The sequence below is a fragment of the Cricetulus griseus genome (assembly GCF_003668045.3).
Source record: "Cricetulus griseus strain 17A/GY chromosome 1 unlocalized genomic scaffold, alternate assembly CriGri-PICRH-1.0 chr1_1, whole genome shotgun sequence".
In the NCBI taxonomy this organism is placed as follows: Eukaryota; Metazoa; Chordata; class Mammalia; order Rodentia; family Cricetidae; genus Cricetulus; species Cricetulus griseus.
Genome location: NW_023276807.1, coordinates 260607278 through 260627991, shown reverse-complemented (window position 1 = coordinate 260627991; position 20714 = coordinate 260607278). Strand labels below are relative to the sequence as shown.

Here is a 20714-nt window from a genome sequence, read left to right as displayed (position 1 = left end):
GACAGTATTTGTTTCAGAGAAATTATCATATTAGACATTATATGAAGAAGACATGTCAGAGAATATGCTTCTGGATAAAAGATAAAAATATATGAGAAATTTAATAATACAGTGTTTGGGGTTTAAAAAAAAAAAAAGACTGGAGCCTTCCTTACTGCTGGGCATTTTGTGAAATGCCGGAATATACTATATAGGCTACCAGGGAAGTAAGACTTGAACAGTGTTCCCCAGCCATGGACCCTATAGTTGGGTGCATTTCTGATACTAACTACCCTGTGAAAGAGGCATGTATCTATACAGCAAAGTGGTGCATCTTGCATATTCAAAGTGGAAGAAGAAGCTAGAAATGAAATATTAGAGACAAAATATCTGAGATCCAATAACTATGAGAACATGATATGCTGGATTGACTATAGAAGTAAAGACTTCTAGAAACCATAAGTTATACAGAAAGCAAAAAAAAAAGAGTCTTATATGGGTATATTATTTTTATCACAATTCCTACACAATTAAGAGAGTGAAGAGGTTTAGAGGCCACTGGGAAAGCTTGGTGTGGTAATACACACCTGTAATATCACTGTATCACAGAGAATTTAGTGAGAAGATCATAAGATCAAGTTAAACACCTACATAGGAGACTACACTTTGGATGGAAGCAAAATAAAACAGCAAAACAAATGAAAGATACTGCTGCAAATTTTAGACAAGATAAAATATCATAGGTAAAGCAAAACAGACATATTCTGGGTTTTTGAAGATATTATTCTCAGAAATGGACTGGAAATAGAATACAAAAATAATGTTATTAAGGTTAGCAGCAAAACATTTTCAAGGAATACCTAAATTACCTAAAATGCTCTTCCCCTATAATGAGACTGATGACTACCTTATATGCCATTCTAGAGCCTTCATCCAGTGGCTGATGGAAGCAGAGTCAGACACCCACAGCTAAACACTGACATGTACCCTGGAACCCAGTTGCAGAGAAGGAGAAGTGATGAGCAAAGAGGTCAACACTAGGCTGGGGAACATAGTTAGGATGTGCAATGGCAGATTATGGTATCTTCTTTTATTTCACCTTTCTGATTGTTAATTTTGGAAGTTTTACACTATTAAGTTTTAATCCTCTTTTAGACTAAAAGCAGAATTGTAGGGAGACACCATAACCACGCCTCCCAAGGGCTGGCTACAGGTGTGCTTAACCACACCTCTCAGGGCGTGGTCAGGGGATGTTGAGGATGATGCCGGGGGGGTTCTTAAGGTTCGGCAGACATGTGGGAGCGCTCTTGCTCTGGCATCCCTATCTTGCTGCTTCTGGGCACACTTTGGCTTGCTCTTGACCAGTATTATTTGAATAAAGATATCTTAACCTGCAAGCTCATGTCACATGTGAAACCCACAGAAACAGCTGACCTGAACAAGGAGTGCACATGGACCCGACACTGATGTCTGGGAGGCCTGCATGGGACTGATCCAGACCGCTGAATGTGGATGTCAGTGAGGAGTCCTCTGCACTCTATGGGACCTCTGATAGTAGATCAGTATTTATCCCTGGCATAAGAAAGGAATTTGGGAGCCCATCCCACATGGAGAGATGCTCTCTCAGCCTGGAAACATGGGGGATGGCCTAGGCCCTGCCCAGGATGATATACCAGTCTTTGGGGATCCCCAGTGGAGGACTTTACTCTTCCTGGGTAGCAGAGAGGGTTTAGGTGGGGGATTGGTGAGGGGTGGGTGTGGAGGGGATGGAGAGGGAGCAGAAATTGACATGTGAAGAAAGCTTGTTTCTAATGTGAACTAATAAAAAATTTCTTGGAAATAAAAGAAATACTATTAGAACAGGTGAGATTGTTTTAATGCATATTTGATGAGTTCCAGGATCTACTTTCAGGAGTCATTGGTGAGTGTATATGTCAAGAAGAATTAGAATGCCAAATGTATTATTTTGGAGGTAGATACATGTGCCATAGCAGAGACATACACAATTATACCTGTACATAAATAGCCTCTTCATGTCTTAACTTCCTCAGCAGCCTCTACCACTTCACAAAATGTCTAGTCTCAGGAAGCTTCCAAATGGTTCTTGTTTGACTCATCTGTACATTGTACTCATATTTTGTAGTATCTTAAAATATAGATATACCAACTAAGAAAAGTATCAAGTGCGTATATTTCTTTGGGAAACTATGATGCTTCCAAGAGGAACATTTCATATGATGACATCTCACACCCAGCAATGAGTTTTTAAGTTCCCTTGGCTTTCAGGACCACCATTACATAAAAACACAGTCTAGTTACTTCTGAACCACTATTTTCTCTTTACACATAATTTCAAATTGGCTTACAAAGGATTCAGTTTCCTTTCATTTTTTTAACACACCCTTTTCTTTTCCACTTGAAGCTCCCATTCTGACCTCCATTCCTGTCTAAATTTAGTATCATAAACAATACTCCTCTATTTTCACAAGACCTTTGTTCTCCTTTCCCTCCCTACGACCAGAGTACACCACATGGACCTTTTTTTAAAACTTTCTTTTCATTTACTAATAAGGTACATTGGGATGACACAAAAATATAGAGAGATTACATAGCATGAATGTTTCTGTGGCTGGGCTAGCTCCCACCACCATTCACTGACCCAAGGAAACATGCAGACACTATATTAATTATAAAGCTGTTGGCCGTTGGCTATGGTTTCTTATTGGCTAGCTGTGACTTAATTAGTAACCCATTACTACTAATCCATTTATTCCTCCATAATCTTGTCTTTCCAGACCTGCAATTTCTTTGCCTGCTAAATGATGACACCTGGCTCAGGATCTCTGCAGATAAGAGAAGAGAGTGATTTCTTGTTTGTCCCTGCTCATATTCTGAATGTCCACAGCTATGTCACTTCCTGCCTGGCCAATCAACCAATCAGTGTTTTATTTATTAACTAATAAGAGAAACATATACACAGAAGGACATTCCCCATCAAGATTAAAAGCATCTCCCCACCACATGGACCTCTTTTATGTTGTTTTCATTTACATATAAAGCATGCTATTGTTATGTCAACTTGATTCAAACTAGATTTATCTAAAATGCTGGAACATCAATTGAGAAAATGCCTCAATATAATCAGGCTGCATTTTCTTAATTAATGATTGATGTGGGAAGGCCAAACCCATTCTGGCTGATGGCATCTCTGGGCTGGGGTCCTGGATTCAATGAGATACCAGGATAGTCAAGCCATTCAAGGAAACTAGTAAGAAGCACCCCTCTGTGTCCTCTGCACCAGCTCCAGCCTCCAGGTTCCTGTTCTGTTTGAGTCCCTGTCCTGACTTCATTTGATGATGAGCAGCAATGGTAACTCTAACTAAAGCAATATCTACATATGAGAAAGAACACAGCACATTTATGTTTCTTAGACAGGATTACCTTGCATAGTATTTTTCATTTGTTTTATTCATTTACTCCCAAAAGATACATGATTCCATTTTTCTTCATATCTGAATAAAATATTCTATATGTTTCCGACATTTTCATTATCAGTTTGGCAAATGAGCACCATATGGTTTGATTATATTAGCTTTTAATTATAAAGAGAGAAGCTGTGAACATGTTGAGCTGTTGAGCAAGTATCTCTATAGTAAGAGGTAAAATGTAGAATCTTGAGTATAAATATGGAGTGGTGATTCAGAGTTATGACTTTTGGAAGAGTAAGCAACTGGTCTCTGTTTGGTTTGAGGAACACTCCATAGGACACTATTCATACTTGGTACTCTATACCTCATAATAAACCTGTAGTCAAAGAGGTTATACCAGTAGCCAAATGATATTCTCGGACTAAATCAGAGAACTTTTGTTCACAATGAACATTGGTGAATTTTAGATATTCATAGCTGCTCAAATTTTGATAACAAATAAATCTTAATATTCAATGCTAAATAAGACACTCCTCCTGAGGCTCAAAAGTCATATCCAAAGAAGAGCTAAAAAGAACATAAATCTGGATGATAGAGAGAATTGCTGTGTGAAATTCTATCTTCAGGTTATTGGTCAACAAATGAGTTGATAACCTTATAACAACTATGTATGTGCAACTGGCCTACGCAACACTGAGCATATCAACTGTTGATATGGACATGAAACCATATTCATCACTGCTGATAGATTACTTGGAAGGGGCCGTTATGTTTTTTAGCCATTGAGAGGTCTACTGGACTTCAGCAGATAGTTCCAATTCCAGGGTTGAACAATTAATACATATACAACATATCTCTTGCATCTAAAGCTAAGGATTTATAATAGAAGAGGGTGGAAAATGTGTAAGAGCCATGGAACTGGAAGCTTGTTCTGAGATTTTATCTCCTAAAAATATCAGGAAAAAATATGACACACAATACCAAAACATAAGTAATGTTCAAGAGGAAATATATAGAGAGAGCATTGATAATGTGGTTTGGGTAAGAGTGCAGCATATTAAGGCTATCAGAATGCCCTGCATACATATATGTAATTGCCAAAGAGCAAGTAATAAATACTTTAAGATTTGAAGCCTGATGTAGGGTGTCGTTATATATGCTGTGAATATGTCTTGCTTTTATTGGTTGATAAATAGTGCTAATTTGACCTATGGCCACACAGAATAGGGCCAGGTGCGAAATCCAAACAGAGATAAAGAAAAAAGACAGAGTCGGGAGATGCCATGTAGACACCAAAGGGGTAAGATGCCAGAACATTCCTGGTAAGCCACAAGCACGTGGTGATACACAGGTTAGTAAATATGGATTGATTTTACTGTGAGAGCTAGTCAGTAAGAAGCTTGACCCATCATCCAAACAATTGCAATCAATAGTAACCCTCAGAGTGTTTATTTGGGACTGGTATGCAGGATGATAAAAACCTCTAATACAAGAGCCAAAGTGAATAAGAAGAAAATATCTTCATATGATTAATTGAAATTCTGAAATAAATTAAGGAAATTTGTGATAGTTATAATTTAGAGATGCTATATAAACTTTTCCTCAAATATCAAAGAGAGCCAAAGTCTATATTCGGAAAGTACAATAAGCTAAATGGATGCTAGCATGTCAAATCACAGACATATCAGTGTGAATATCCTGACATTTGTATCAAAACTCTGAAATATGATAGAGTACCACTTTCTTTTTTATTTAAATTCTTTAATTACTACTCATATTTACATATCCATAACCCCATTCCCTCACCCTCCCATCCTCCTATGTTTCCCACCAACCCCCCAACCCATCCCCCAACTCCTCCCCAGAAATAATGAGGCCCTCCACAGGGGACCTTCAAAGTCCTTCATATCATTTGGGGGAGGGCCTAGGCCCTCCTTGATTTATCTGGTATGCAATAGTATTCCTCCATAGAGAATGGGCTCCGAAAATCCATTTGTGCACTATGGATAAACACTGACTCTACTGTTAGAAGACCCATAGACTTTCTTATACAAATAACTTCAGACCAACAATGCTGAATTATGGAAGACACTTGATAAAAGTCTACAGAGAAGAAAATCATTTCAAACTATAATTCATTATTTGAGTTAAATAATGTTAAAGTGTTTTTATGATATAAAAATACTAAATTTTCGACATGTAAATTCTGATTTAAAAGGATTCTAAATCAATGAGCCACTGAGAAGATCAATTACTAAAGACAGCAAATTAATATTTTTATTTTAAGTCTTAAAATAATTAAACGTATTTAGCAGTTAGAGCTCTATCTCAAATTATATAAGATTAAAAACAACATGTAAATATTTTCCTCAAATTGTAATGCAAGTGGTCTTCTGGTCTTTAGTTAAAATTCATCTTTTGTTGATGTTCTACTTAATAAATCAATAAAGGAATAGGGATTTCAAGTGAACAGGAGGTTTTTGGTACATCTTTAATAAGAAAACTTAGCAATAAGAGGCAGAATGTGTGTTGAGCTGCCCCTGTACAGTAATTGAAGAACAGAACATGTCAGCTCAGACAGAAGCACTGTGTAAGTATGTAAGAAGACCAAAGTCTACTTCTTCTGGTTAATTCTTTACTATGTATCTCATTAGTTAGAGAGAAGCAATGAACTCAGAAAATAGTCACCTACTCTGATAGAGTGAAAACAAGAGAAAAATGTTGTGTTGGGGCTGTGTGAAAGGATGTGGTGGACATGTATGGGTGGATTGACCAAAGTGCATTATATGCCAGTATGGAATTCTTTTTTTATACCAGAATGAAATTCTTTTTTTTTTTTGAACTTTTGAAAAAAAATTTTTGAATTAGAAACAAGTTTGTTTTATATGTCAATACCAGTTCCCTCTCCTGCCACTCCTCCCCTACCACCCCCACTGAACTAAAACCCTACCTATCAGGTACCCTTTTTCCTCCCCAGGGAGGGTGAGGCCTTCCATAGCAGGTCATCAGAGACAGGATGAAATTCTTAAACAATCTATTTTTTTGTATATGGATGTTCCCACAAATTTCTCCTCTGTATGTCCTCCCCACTTTTCTTCACTCTTCAAGCAATATTTCTCAACTAATCAATGGTTTTATAGAGACCATCTCTTAAGAAGAAATAAAAATAACCAAGAAATAACATTGGAAGTATTCAACATTTTTAGTTACCACAGAAAGTCAAATTAAAATATCTTTGTGATTTATTTTATCCAAATAGAATAGCTACTATCAACAAAGTAAGTAGAAATCAATGCTTGAGAGAATGAAAAGAAAGTATGGCCCTCATTTATTGCTGGTAGTTTTACAAACTGAGCAGTCACTCTGGAATCAATACCTATAATTCTTCAAAATCTAAAAGTATATCTACAATACAACCCAAATATACCACACCTTGACATGTACTCAAAGGGCTTGATATCTTATTACAGAGATAAGTTCATAGGCATATCCATAACTGCTTTATTTATAATATTTATGAAATGGAAAGAAATCTAGAAGTCCTTCTAGATGATGGAAATGTGTTACTTATACACAATGAGTTTCTATTCAGCTATAAAGAACGATTAAATATTAAATTTCCATGTATAGGGATGGAAGTGGACAAATATTACTCCAAGATAACCAACACGCAGAAAAATAAGTATCTCATATTGTTGCTTACTTGTGGATTCTAGCTCTGGATCACTAGACCTGAATAGAGCTAAAATAACTTCTATAATCTTGGAGAGGAGAAAGGGAATATGAGTAATGCTAAAGAGAGGGATAGTGGGCCATAGATGCCTATGAACAACAACAATGGCCATTCTAGCCATATAGTCTCAATGCTGTGATCACGCCACATGGATTTTGGGAGATGGGTGGTAAGCACAGCTTCCCAGTTGAACTTAATTCTTCTCGGTAGGAGGGAATCCCTGTCTGATTCTATAAACATGTCCAGCAACCTGTGAATAGAAAATCATAGACCCCAGAGGTAAACCTACTATTACCCTTCTCCTACATCTGTACAGATTTTTATTCTAATCTGAATACTTGCCCTTATAGCCACTAATAAATATACTTCCACATTCTCCTCAGAGAGCCATACTGATCAAAATTCACAAAATAAGTGATCATGGTATGCCCGGCTAAAATTGGTATATTGAACAGAGTTCAACGCCCAAATCCAAGACTTAATTTATGGTTATGAGGACTTTGAATATGAAATTGTTTTAATGCTTCATATATATTAGTGCAATTTATTCACAAGATTTAATTGAAATGTCTTATTATCAAGGTTTTATTTTTACTTTTTATATTACCTCTTGCCCAATGTTTTCAAAGTTATATATGAACAAAAGCATAAGGGACCATATTTTTTGGGGGTAGTTATTGTTCCCCGTTTTAGGCTCAATAAAAAGTTGGTTAATTTACAAATGTATTTTCTTCATATAACTAGCTTCCACATTTGCAGTTTCATTCAACTCCAAATCCAAAATATTTATGTTCATATTTTTTATATGTCATTATTCCAAGAGCAATGATTTATCAACTAATTATATAGCACACACTTTACATTAGGTATTATATGTAATGCAAGATGATAAAAAGTGTCTAGGAAGATGAGCCAAATACATGACATACTGAATTATTTTGCATTAGAGATGGTGAATCACTATGCTGCAACGTCGTGAGTTCTGGAGGGAACCTAAAGGATAACTATAGCTGTTTCATGGAGAGTAGAGTCAATTAAATAAAAGCTAAGGATATTCCAGTCACTACAATAGCTTTCCTGCTGGTTTCACACCCAGTCTCCAAAGTGAAAGATAACCAATTCACACTGTTTTAGCTCATGCCTAATTTTTATTCTTTTTGTCTGTCCACTGTTTTCAGAAAGACAGTTAAACATCAACAATGTCTAGAGCATGCATCTACTCTGTGGGCAATTGGAAATCTTCTCTCTCAGTCCAGATACATGAGAGAGGGCCTGGCCCTTCCCCAAATGATGTGACAGACTTTGATGATCCCCTATGGAAGGTTTCAAACTCTCTGGGGAGGTTAAAATGGGGGATTCAATGGGGAGGGGCATAAGAGGATGGAAGAAGAGTAACTGGGATTGAAATGTAAAATAACATTTTTCTACATTTTTTTTTTTAAAAAGGAAATCTTCCACTATGTATTTTAGTGAGATATCTATCCAGCCTGCATCTGTAGCATGGAACACGCCCATTTGGGCATGGCTCAAGGTTCCAATGTGAATGAGAATGAGTTTTTGGTCTGGGATCCGTGCAGGTGGCTCTCTCTTGTGTCCCATTGGGTCATAGAAAGCAGCCTGTGCGGATCCTTAGAGACAGAACTACTACTTCTTGTGTAAGTGACTTTTCCCTGAAATAATATTTAGCCTATAATTGTACCTAGTCCCATAAATTATTTTCCATGCCTCCGCATCTAGTGCCCAACCCACAATCCTGAACATAGGCAGGGTTGCGGGACTGTAAGGCTGGAGACAACTCCAGACCAGACAGCTGAAATGATACAACTTCGTATTATACCCTGGCCAGAGATACAGATAAGAACTTCATTAAAGCATCTCCTGCCATGAAAAAACTAGCTACAAATGTTGCCACTAGCCTCCTTGAGACTTTTTGTTGCTCTAATCATTTTTCCCTACAGGATCATATGGAGTTATTGGTCATCCAATTTCAACAGGAAGTAATCCTAAGAAAACTTTTGCTGTGTTCCTGCCCAGTTCAGCAGCAACCTGAAAGCCACTAAATAACACAGGAGACACTATATTAATTACAAACTGTTTGCCAGTGACTAGGATTTCTCATGGGCTTGTATTTCTAATATATGTATTTCTACATTGTCTTATCTTATCCAGAATGCCAGACTCTTGTGTCCTCTCCTCCCAGGATCATATGGCCACCTCTTACTTCCCAACTTCCCAGAATCCTCTTTGTCTCCTAGTCCTGCCTATCTTGCTTCCATATTGGCCAACAGTGTTTTATTCATCAAACAATAAGAGAAATATGTGTATACAACAGTTCCCCCATCAAGAAAACAATGCCCCTTTCCCTATTGTTGGCTTTAAGGGGTAATAATCACCTGCATAGGGTCATTTTCAGTTGTTTAGGGTTGGGTATGGAAGATGATGCCCAGACTTGGGTATGTTTTTTGTTTGTTTGTATGTTTTTCAAGACAGGGTTTCTCTGAGGCTTTGGAAGATATCCTGGAACTAGCTCTTGTAGACCAGGCTGGTCTCAAACTCACAGATATCCACATGCCTCTGCCTCCTGGGTGCTGGGATTAAAAATATGTGCCAGGAACGCCCTGCTTTTGGGTATCTCTTTTAGATAAGTTTGAGGATATGGATGGAAAAGGTATGTTTAAAACTGGATATAGGTAGATTTACATATTTTCTAGTGAACTAACTTTAGCAACTGTTAGCTATAGATAACTTAAATTGTTAGATTATTATTTGTTGACTATTTAGGGTCTTCTTTCAGTTTATAATATATTGCACACAAATATAAAACTATCTTGAAGTATATACATTTTGTATATTTGTGTATTGATACAACTTAGGATATTATCATATTGCACTTTACAATTCTTCCTCTAGTCAAGACATTTCAATTCTATATCTGTTATTAAGAAATTTTATACATATATATTGAAGTCATTGTCCTGGATAAATTATTTCAGGAAGCTTCAGCCATCGTAAAACTAGGTTTCTGAGAATTACAGACTATTACCACCTATGTTTCTTATCTATGTGACTAGTCAGACATAGATATTGATTTTCAAACACTTCATAGACCTGCAGAATATTGCATTTAAATGTTTTAATATTAGTACTGCTTTGACACGAGACACAATTGCTCTTGACAGCACAAAGCTATTCCCAAGAAAATGTTGGGCACCAATGTCTCTCCTTCTGGAGTCTGTTCTCTCCTCAGGTAATGGCCTCTTGGGCAAAGAACTGCCCCGCCTCAATCAATGACTTTGGAAATGCTGTCCTACTGTGCTTGCAGGAGATAAACGTAGAAGACTGATAAACATTGCCAAGTCAGGGAAAGACAGACTTTCTACCTCCCTGTATTATTCAGGACTCAGCCAAAGCTGATTGCCCCTACACTGTTGTGAGACTTTGGGTGACTGTCCAGGTAGCCTGCTGTCTTTGCAGCACCTATTGGAAGTTACTTTTCAGCACTTCCTTCCTACCCTAGATTGTTATCCTCATTCTCAGGCCTTTGATGAGGTTGAAGATTAGTATGTCACAATTATTCTTTTCTCTTAAGTGATAGAAATGTTAGGTGCAAGACTTAAGCTTTCCAGCTTAAGATACCTCTATAGAAATCTCTGTTATGCCTTTACCCTAGGACTAGATATATAGTTCTTGCCTTTTGCTCTAGTTCCTTCACTGAAAATAGGTCTTAAGTGTTTGTAATTACTTTTCTTTCACCTAGAACATACTTGATATTTGCTGTCTTTATATGTAGTTTTGTAGAGGTGATGTTTTATTCCTATTGAGAGTATAGAATTTTAAACTTCCAAAAACAAAAGTTTCTATTGAGAAAAGCTGTATGGCTGACAGGTGTATTTTTGTCAATAAACTGCCATAAGCTAGCAATTTGCCATACTTTCCCATTGTTTGAAGAAAATGAATTTTACAGATAAGACACAATGTCTTTCTCTGCATTTGCTTTGTGACATGGGCAAAAACTCAAAGTCATTTTTCCCTTTTTATATTAGAAACAATATTAGTTATAGGCAGATAATTACTAAAGAAAATATAAAACAATTACTCTAAGAATTTTAAGAGACTAGCAAAAATAACATCTGTATATATAGTCACATATATAGAAATGAGATAATTTAGTTGTGCATATCAATAATGCTTAAGTAGTCACAGCAATTTATTTTCAATTAGTTAAATAATTTTAGTTACTGAAATAAAATTTTAAAGTTTTTTAAATAAAACCTATCTAAAACAAATATTTGAGGAAATTATTAAACTGTGATATACATTAACTCTGAAAATTAAACATCTAAAGAAGAAATAGATATTTATCCATTTTAAAGTTCCCCAATCTCTGTTCAGTTTTTTTAATAATATAATCACATATACAGCAGTTTATGTTAATTAATTCTAAATGATATAAGCAAACATCTTTAATAATGTTAACATAAGAGTATGTTAGTAAAGAAAATCTCATCTTAACATGAATATTGCTCCATTTTTATTTGGACTTATCCTTGTAGATATACTTTGAAGATGGGTGTTTTGTGTTTTCTCATTTTCCTTAGTGAGAACATTAAACCTTCACCTCTCACCCTGAATCATGTGAATATGAACAGTGTCACTTGGTCTTACACTGGTGATTTATCTAGTCTGGCATTATCTATTCTAAAAATATATTTTGAAGATCATTCTACCCACTGTGCTTATGAACACAACATGGTTTAGAATTTACAAAAAGGGTAGAGATTTATCTTAAGCAAGAGTATGCCAATTGCTTGTGACATTTATCCTCTAAAGCCAGATGGCAGTGGGATGGAATTTGGGTCTTCATTTTTCCTTCATATATTATTCAGAAAGTAATTCAGTGTTCAAATGGCAAAACCAACAAGCTTCAATAATTCTATCATGTCTTGAATCAGGTCAGTTGATGAAATAATGGAGGTTTTCCAGCTATTATGAACTTGTTTAACATATTATATTTGGCTACTGATTTCAGTAATCTTAAAAGGGTTAATGATTAATGATGAGAAATAACAAATAAATGTGTCATGCTCACAGAAAATTTTTCATCCTGTGTTATAAAATATTAATATTGTACTATGGAGTGCGGAACCTGCTTTATCAGTCTCCATTTCCTTGTGCCTTTTTTTGAAGAAAAGTAGCTTTTAATATCTGAACATTTTGAAGGTTTAAGCAATTGTGTAACTTTAACTCTAGAAGTGATGATCTTATATTAATATTGAGACCTGGGAGATACAGATAAATTGAAAGTATGGTGTCTTCCATGTGAAACAGTCAAATATAATATTAAAACCTGGTAACAAAAGTAAATTGTCAGTATAAGTGTTAAGAAACTGTATGTGTTTACACTAAAAAAAGACTTCAATTTTTAGGTAATATAAAATATTAAGTCATAATGAAATGTTGATCCAATATCAAGACCAGGTTGGGGAATCCCACAGAAACAGCTGACCTGAACAAGGGGGAGCTCCTGGACATCAGACTGATAGCTGGGAAACCAGCATAGAACTGAACCAGACTCCTGAATGTGGATGTCACTTTGGAGGTCTGGGCATAGTATGGTCTTTGGTAGTGGATCAGTAATTATCCCTAGTACATGAAGGGACATTGGAGCATATTTTACATAAAGGGATACTCTCTTGGCATAGACATAATGGGAGGGTCTAGGCCTGGCTCCAAATGATTTGACAGACTTTGAAGATCCTCCATGGAAGGCTTCATCCCACCTGGGGATCAGAAAGGGGATTTGTTTGTGGGTGGCAGAGCAGTAGGGGAGGGAGAGAGAACTGGGATTGACATGTAAAACAAGCTTGTGTCTAATTTAAACTAAAAAAAGAAAGTTTACAGGTGTATCCTTATGAGAAGTCCATTCTTGCTTTCTCCATATATATATATATTTCTCCTTCAATATAAAAGGTCTATATTATTTCCTCTATCCTCCATAATTCAACTGTTTTATACTCTAGTAGACCCCCTTTCAGTTCATTCATTCTTGAATAGATCTACTTTGTAAGATATAGCTGGCTATATTTAAATTGAAGTGATAGGCTTCTTTTTACATTGGAAAGCATATTTTCTTGGGAACAAACTAGCAAGCAAACAGACAAATAACACGTATATTTGGAGAATAATCTATGAAATAAAAAATACATATGCTAAAATTTTGTTCTCAATGCAGTTACTTTCTTCATTGGTAAACAAATGATGACAAATGTACAGAATTCCCAAAACTTTCAGTGGGAAAAATTATTTGCAAAATTCAATTAATGTTTTTGCTTTATCATCAAATATGTTTTTTTTTCTCAATGAATTATATTTCTGTCTCGTCCAACCCCATTCAGGGGAGAGGTGAGCATGGGCCCCTGTCTCAGGCCCGACTTCCACTTGCCCTTTTTGGGATCTCCTGGCCTGGGGACTATGGGCAGGTCAACTCACCCCCCACAGTGCCAGCAATCCAGAGTCTGGTGATGTCCATATAGTAGTCCTGCCTCCACACCCCAGGAGTGGGAGAATCTCAAACCTGCCTGTACCCATATTGAGACCCATAAGAGTATTTGACCTGCTTGAACCCACTGGAAGGGAATCTTGCACCCATTTCCTCCAGGAGAGGAAGAGACCCCACTTGAACCCACTGGAAGATGGGATGGGAAGATGGCAATATAAAAACAAATTCAAAAATAGAAAAACCAATATGATACCACTAGAGTCTAGGGACTCTACATCAGTAAGACCTGAACATCACATCACAGATGAAGCAGAAGAAAATGACCTTAAAAATAACTTTATGAAGATGATAGAGGCCCTCAAAGGGGATATCAGAAAATCCCTTAAAGAAATGCAACAAAAAACAAAATAAAATTGCAAGAAATCTTTTAAAGAAAGCAAGGAAAGCCAAGAAATAGCAATCAAACAGATGAAGGAAACAATTCAAACTGTTCAAGATATAAAAATTGAAATAGAGACAATAAAGAAAACACAAACTGAGGGAATGCTGGAAATAGAAAAGCAGGGTAAATGATCAGGAACTGCAGATGCAAGCATAACAAACCGAAAATAAGAGAAGGAAGAGAAAATCTCAGGCTTTGAAGATACACTGGGGACATAGTTTCCTTGACCAAAGAAAATCTTAAGTCCAACAAATCCTTAACATATAATATCCAGGAAATAAGGGACACCATGAAAAGACCAAACCTAAGAATAATTGGTATAGAAAAAGGTGAAGAAACCCAACTCAAAAGTGTAAAAAACATATTCAACAAAATCATAAATAAAAACTTTCCCAACTTAAAGAAAGACATGCCAATGAAAGGACAAGAAGCTTACAGAACATGCCACAAAATAGTACCCTCAAAACATAATAATCAAAACACCAAACATACATAATAAATACAGAATATTAAAAGCAGCAAAGGAAAAATGCCAAGTAAAATATAAAGGCAAGCTGATCAGAATTACACCGTACTTCTGCATGGAAATTCTGAAAACCAGAAGGTCCTAGATAGATATTCTGTAAACAATAAGAGACCATGATGACAGCCCAGACTACTATACCCAGCAAAAATGGGATGCGACCTGGGGTTGTTGGGGGGCAAGAGAGGAGGGGAAAGAGAGGTATTGACATTAAAACAAGCTTGTTTCTTATTTAAATTTTAAAAAAAGGAAAATATATTTCTGTGTAACAATTGTGAAAGAGCATATTGTTCTTATTTTCTCAAATTTTTGTTTCTGTCATAAGGTATTTTAATTACTGTCTTTTCCCATAATATGAAAGCAATGATTTTGCCTGTCAGAATGTGCTCAAATCTTACCTTGGAAAGACATCTTCAAACATTGGTGACATTCATGATCATGGGCCACTTATTATGCTGTAAATTCTTATGTGTGCATATTAACTAATGTATAGTGTGTAGAGTGATCAAAAGATTGAGAATATAGGAAATAGATGCAAGTCTGAGTTAGACTGGAAAGTTAATGTCAGATGGAACAGCTGACCACTGATTTCAGGAAGTGCTCATTTCTATATAGAAGAGTATCTGATTGGCAACTGGCACCTATTTGCATCTCCTGACAACAGTAAGCAACTGCACTCTTAAGTCCTTTGAGTGTCAGTATCACATTTTTAAAATTTCCTTCTCACTCTAAAGGATTGTGGTAGTTCTAAGGATATCAGGATGGCATCTATTCTTCTGATGTAAACAGACATTAAAAATTAGACTCCTATATTTATAAAGTTGTGTAAATAAAATGACCTCTCCAAACTCTGTTGCAAGATAGAGAGAAATCAGCAGTATGTACTTAGTGCAAATCATTTGAGAATGCAATTCAGATAACAATTTACATTATACATGAAAAGATACACAATGAAGAGAAATTTCTCAATAATCACACTTAAAACTCTAAAGTCAGCATCTAGTGAGAAGATCATGTGAAAGCAGAGACCCACAGCAGGGCACTGAGCATAACTCCTGGAGTCTATTTGTGGAGAAGGGGAAGGGATGAGCAGAGGGGTCAGGAATATGCTGGTGAAACCCAAAGAAACGCTGACCTAAGCAAGTGTGTGAGCTCAAGGACCCCAGTCTGATAGCTAGGGAACCTGCATGGGACCAACCTAGGCCACCTGAACATGGGTGTCAGTGTGGAGGCCTGGGCAGTCAATGGGGCCTCTGGCAGTGAAACCAATATTTATCTGTAGTGCATGAATGGACTTTGGGAGCCCATTCCCTATGGACAGATACTCTCTCAGCCTAGACACATGGAGGAAAGCCTAGGCCCCACCCCAAAAGACATAAAGAATTTGATGATGCCCATGGAAAGCCTCATCCTCCCTGGGAAGAGGATGGAGGGTGGGATGGGGGATCACAGGAGGGCTTGGAAGCATGGGAGGGAGAGGGAACTGGTATTGGAATGTAAGATAAGATTGCTTTTAATTTAAATAAAAATTTAGTTAAATAGTCAAAAGTCAGGTTTTATATTGTCATGAACAATAAAACAACTGATATGATCCATTATTTTAGCAAACTCTTATTTAAAAATATTATATGGCTAAGAAACTCTCCTTGGTACTTGAAATTCAATACAAAATTAAAAGGTTGTTTTCATGTATTTTAAAGTATATCAAATAAAATTAGAAAATGAAAATAGATATCAATAAAATATAAATATTACAATATGATAAATATAACAAAATACAAAAAATATACAAACATTTATTAGTTTATAAGGTAAGAAACCTGAGAGAGTGAGAAAGAGAGAGAGAGAGAGAGAGAGACAGACAGACAGACAGACAGACAAAGACGAAGGAGAAATTCAATGTGTCTTATGACATTTTTAAGATCTTTTAAGAGGATAGACAACCATGTAAGTAAAAATATTCTGGGCACAGACTATTTTGAGCACAGATGTTTTAAAGAAATATATACTAATAGTTTTAAAAGCCTTATCACAGGCTAGAAATAAATAAAAGAAGGAGTATAAATGGGATCAGAATTAAGATTTTTTTGTTGAAATAATTTGTCATCTAGTTGATAAATGTTGACCATTGAAGCATTTGTAGGAAAGAATATGGGATTCTAATTTGAACTTTAAAAAGACTAACTTTTTAATAACTATGCTCAAAATCAATGAGGACAAATCTCAAAAGTAGTGAGAGACTGGCTTGGTTTCTATTACAGTAATTCAGCAAAGGTTAAACCATTTCCTACTAGGGTAGTTGGAAGGATTTACTAACCTCATTGGACATGGAAAAAAGTGTTGGGGTTGTGGATATGTTTTTAAGACACTGGTCATGAAAGACTTGCAAATTAACTTTGTAGAGATAACTCCACACCAAAGTACATGGTTGATTAAATTAATTATAGTACTGTCTTATGATTACTACAGATGATATAATTTTTGTAGTTCCCAGACCTAGTTTAAGAACAATACTGTTCTGTAAAGTCAAAATATAACAGGGTACGTAAGGACTCAAGATTATATTAGAAACCACTGGTGATCTAGTGAAGAGGTAAATTTACAGAATATGATATGATTGACTGATCAAGTAGACTACATACACAGTTTTTTCTTAAGGGACATTAACAACCACTATAACATTTCAAATATGTTCATTTCTTTGCACATATTTGTGTGATGAATTCAACTGCCCCAAAGTGCTTTAAAATTATATCATCCAATACTCCTTTGTTATCTCTGCCACAAGAATCCTGCAGTAGTACATCTAGTGAGGTTTAACCTGGAGTAAAATCTCATTTCAGAGTGCATTATGGTTTGAAGTTCCACCAAGGCAGCTTCAAGGTTTCTACTGATTAGAATATAGTCATTTTATGTGCCACTTACTCCAATTCTATTTATACTCTCAAATATAGATATTCATTTCTGGTTTCAAATGCCAAATTTGTCCAGAAAAACATATGCCCCACTTTGTGTGTGAACATCTTGAAAGTTATATGGTCATTAGAACTATGGGATTTTCCCTCAGGAGACTCCTGCCAAATCATGTCCTGAGTTTTGATTTTAATCTCATTGTCTGTGCCCACTCATAGATTAGAACAGTATATATTGATGATTACAATGTAGAGTCAAAAATAAGTTATATTCACTAGTTTATTAAGGGAACATACTCACACAAGGGAACCAGTGACCAGGTTTGCACCTGAGTAGGACTGACACAGAAATGCTTCCCAGTCAGGTCAGCCAAGCGAGAGAGAGCTGCCTGCTCGCCTTTCTCCTTCTTAAACCCCTTTTAAATAAATGAGACCACGTCCAAGCGGGAGTGGTCGGTGATACCTATAATCAGGGTCTCTCCTACAAGTATACTTGTGCCCATCCTTGCAGCTGTGCACAGCTCCAGGTACTATTTCTACTTTATGACATCACAAATTGGACATTTGTCCAATTCTGTGACAAATAATGGACAATGCTACTAGCATAAAGTAAGAAACATTCAAATATCCTCCTAAGCATGTAGTGGTAACATTGAAGGATTTATTTTTAGCATATAGAAATGAAAATACAATGTTGAGGCAATAATTCTGTATGTCAATGCTAAAGATATGGGCTTTCCTGAACTGGGGTGCTACATTATATACTCTTTAACTTTTGGAAAGAGAACACCATCAGAAAAATACAAGTCTTATCCTGCCATACAATGAGATGTCTTTAGTTCTAACTGTTGATTACTGTGGATGGAAGTTTCTGTCTCACTTGCTTCCACAGCCATTTAGTCCCAAATAAATACAAAGTCCTATATTAATTATGAACCGTTTGGATGATTTCTCAGGCTTCTTATTGGCTACCTCTCTCAATTATTAACCCATTTCTATCAATCTCCATGTGTTCTTGGCTTATTAGTGATGTTCAAACCTCTTGCTTCCTTGGCAACCACATGGCATCTCTCCCCAGACTCACCCTCCACATCCCAATAACCAGCATTGTCTCAGTCTAGTAGTCCCACCTATGCTTCCTGCCTGGGTACATCATGCCTGTCTATAGGCTGAAACAGCTTTCTTCATCAACCAATAAAAGAGGCATATAATCACAGCATACAAAAGGATATCCCCCATCACATTAGAGTGAAAGCTGAATACAAGGAAAAGATGAAATAAAGGACTTATATTGACATGACAGCATGAAGAATATAGAGTGTGAGTTTCTGAAAGGCTTCTCTTTAAACTTCCAAATTTTGTCTGATAATTTTTCCCAGCTATTTAATAGCACATAGGGAGACAGTTTGATACAGATCATAATCCTTGACAATGTTACAGAAAGTATGAATATTTTGGGGAAACACAGTATCACATGGCACTCCAGGGGATTGTAGATGTCTGGGGCTGTTGAGCACACTGTGTACACCATGACTTCACCTTTCAAGTAGTCATGCATTATGAAGAGGACAGACACATGGCAGACAGATCACAGTCTTTAGTGTCATTTTACATTTAAACCAAGAGAAATGCAAACCATCTTGCCTTTTATGAAAACAAAGTGCCCATAAAATTAGAAAAAAAGATATGTAATAACATTGCACTCTGTAAGGAAGTTGTGGTTTGGTTTTAAAACAAACATTTTCAAGATGAAAAGTATATATTACTCATGATCCTTCTCTGTAACACAGTTATTATAATTATTTTCTGCAGACACATTGTCTAAGTAGACTATGTGCAAGGTTGAGGAATATGTACTTCATGCATGTAACTCCAAACTATGATATCATGGCTTCTAGCTGCCAGCATTATGAGGCGAACTGTATTACTATGTAATTATTTATTTATTTATTTATTTATTTATTTATTTATTTATTTATTTATTTATTTATTTGTAATTACTCATATTTACATATCCATCCCTCCCATTCCCTCACCTGCCCATCCTCCCATGTTCCCTACCCAACCCATCCCATGACTACTCCCCAGGGATAGTTTGGCCCTCCATCAAGGACAGTTAAAGTCTGTCATATTGTTTGGGGGAGGGCCTAGGCCCCCTTGCTGTGTCTGGGCTGTAATAGTATCCCTACATAGGGAATGGGCTTCCGAAGTCCATTTTTGCTGTAGGGATAAAGACTGGCTCAGCTGTGAGAGTACCCATAGACTGTCTTGGCCTCCTAGCTGGCACCCACATTCAGAGGGGTTGGTTTGGTCCAATGCTGTTTTCCCAGCTATGTGATTCAGTTCTCACTAGATCAGATCCACTATTTCAGAACGTCTCTCCATCCCTGTCTTGGCTCCTTTGCTCAACTCACCTCTCTTTCCACAACTGAACTCTAAGAGTATGGTTCAGTGTTTAGTTATGGGTGTCTGCCTCTGCCTCGAACAGCAACTGGATGAAGACTCTCCTTCCTCTCCCTGCACCCAGGCTCCAATTTGGTCAGGGGTACTTGTCCCAATCTCCTTCATCGAGGGACTATGCAATCTTCTCTTAGGGTCTTCCTTGTTTCGTAGCTCCTCTGGGAGTGTGGATTGCAGACTAGTGATCCTTTGCTCTATGTCTAAAAAATCAAAAATGAATGAGTACATACCATGTTTATCCTTTTGTGACTGATTTACCATACTGAGGATGCTTTCTTCAAGTTTCATCCATTTTTTTCCATTGAGTACTACTCCATTGTGTAAATATACTACATTTACTCTATCCATTCTTCAGTTGAGAGGCATCTAGGTTGTTTTCAGGTTCTGGCTATTACAAATAATGCTGCTATGAACATAGTTGAACATATGTCCTTATTGTATGTGTGTGCATTTTGGGGTATATGCCCAAGAGAGGAATTGCTGGATCTTGAGGTAGACTGATTCCCATTTTTATAAGAAACCACCATACTGCACCATACTGCTTTCCAAAGTAGTTGTACAATTTGCACTCCCACCAGCAATGGAGGAAACTTTTCTTTCTCCACATCCTCTCCAGATAGACTGTCATTGTTGTTGTTGATTTAAGCCATTCTGACAGGAGTAAGATGGTATTTCAGTGTGGTTTGAGTTGCATTTCCCTGATGGGTAAGGTGTTAAACACTTTCTTTCAGCCATTTT

General features: G+C 36.6%; 1 long non-coding RNA gene across 2 annotated transcripts in view; it reads right to left on the bottom strand.

Annotated features, from left to right (window-relative positions):
* Positions 1-20376, bottom strand: part of LOC103160695 — a 53650-nt gene extending 33274 nt beyond the window's left edge. For both annotated transcript variants that reach the window (XR_003480862.2, XR_004772541.1), the window contains exon 1: positions 19931-20376. This is a non-coding gene — a long non-coding RNA (uncharacterized LOC103160695). The remainder of the gene's footprint in view (positions 1-19930) is intronic.
* Positions 20377-20714: the final 338 nt, after the last annotated feature.